Source organism: Elephantulus edwardii, unplaced genomic scaffold (assembly GCF_000299155.1).
Source record: "Elephantulus edwardii isolate Elephantulus edwardi_28Jun2011 unplaced genomic scaffold, EleEdw1.0 scaffold00391, whole genome shotgun sequence".
NCBI classification, from domain to species: Eukaryota; Metazoa; Chordata; class Mammalia; order Macroscelidea; family Macroscelididae; genus Elephantulus; species Elephantulus edwardii.
The window spans coordinates 1223725-1225485 of NW_006400141.1; the positions used below are offsets into that span (position 1 = coordinate 1223725).

The following is a 1761-nucleotide window of genomic DNA, read 5'->3' on the forward strand; positions in this document are numbered from 1 at the left end:
CAAAGGAACACTCTTGCTGGACTTTCTTCAAAACATATCTCTTCATTCTTTTGGCAGTCCGTGGGATATTCACTACTCTCTCCCAGCATCACAACCCAAGGGCATCAGTTATTCTTTGATGATGATTATTCATTGTCCAGATAGCAGATGCATGACAAGTGACTGAAAAGATCATCACTTGAATCAGGCGCACCTTAATCTTCAGTATTTTGGAGAGGTCCTTGATGGGGTACTTCTCAGTATGTGCATAACAATAAATAATTAAAGGTTACAATTTGAATTTTATAAAAATGAAATAGAAAAGCTCTTTTAAGAAATATGTCCTTAAATTGGCCACTTAAAGTAAGTAAAAAAGCAACAAAATGTTTTTTAAAACTTAAATTAGATTTAAGTACTCAATGAAAATACAAAGGGAATAGCAAATCTTACAAAGCTTAACTTATTTGTAATCATATTTAAACATGATAAAAATATAATTAGAAACAAAATTAAAAGAGAAATGAAGATGGGAGGGTTCCCGCTTACTGCATGGAGGGGCTCGCTCTCCTGTGGTTGGCGGTGGGGTCACTGTGGGTCCCTGACCAGGACTGCGGGGAAGGTAGAGCCTCTTTCCAGGCCGTGGTGGAATGTAACAGGAGGGGCTGAAAGGGGGTGGCCGCGGCTCTCGACCTGGGGACGCCCGAGGCTGGCTGGGGACCCGCTATTGCAGCCCCGCGGCGGCCGAAGAGCACGAACCCTTACACGAGGGCGCAGCAGGAGGACTGGCGGCGGCGGAACAAGACTGTGCTCACGTACGTGACGGCGGCCGCTGTGGGCATGTTGGGAGCGTTCTACGCCGCTGTGTCCCTCTATGTGCTCTATTGCCAGACCACTGGACTCGGAGGATTGGCAGTCGCAGGCCACTTGTCAAACCAGTTTGAAACCATGGTGCCTGTTAAGGATCGCATCCTTATAATTACCCTCAATGCAGATGTGCACGCAAGTCTGCAGTGGAACTTTAGACCTCAGCAAAGTGAAATCTTTGTAGTGCCAGGAAAGACTGCACTAGCATTTCACAAAGCTAAGAATCCTACAGACAAACCAATAATCGGAATTTCTACATACAACGTTGTACCATTTGAAGCTGGGCAAGATTTTAATAAAATACAGTGCTTCTGTTTTGAAGAACAAAGGCTTAATCCACAAGAAGAGGTAGATATGCCAGTGTTTTTCTACATCAATCCTGAGTTTGCTGAAGATCCAAGAATGGAGAATGTAGATCTTATTACTCTCTCTTACACGTTTTTTGAAGCTAAAGAAGGGCACAAGTTGCCAGTTCCGGGCTATAATTGAAATCGGCAACTAAATCTTACTGCAGAATTTTTATTTTTAATAAATCATGTATCTATCTTCTCAGAGGAGGAAAAGTATATTATACTGTATGGCTTTCTATTTAAATATAATATACAAATGTACTAAAGTTTTTATCCCAACACCAAATAATTTCTCTCACTAAAAATTAAAAGATCAGATTTTTAGTCTAAGGACCTACCACGACTAAGATGTATGAATGTTTGACACCAAACTTAAAGAGTTTGGTAAGCAGTAGTAAATGAACCACGTTACTTTTTAAATGTGTGATGAAGGTGTTATGTGCCGTTGACTCAGAGCTGGCCCTCCAGTGGGTTTTCAGAGGCTGTTTATCGCCTGAGAGAAGATTATTATTGCCCCTATCTCCTGTGGAGCTGCTGATGGATTCAAACAACCTGCCTTTGTATCGGC

At 42.0% G+C, this 1761-nt stretch overlaps 1 pseudogene; it reads left to right on the plus strand.

Annotated features, from left to right (window-relative positions):
• The first annotated feature begins 499 nt into the window (after positions 1 to 499).
• LOC102866207 lies at positions 500 to 1458 on the plus strand (annotated as a pseudogene).
• Positions 1459 to 1761: the final 303 nt, after the last annotated feature.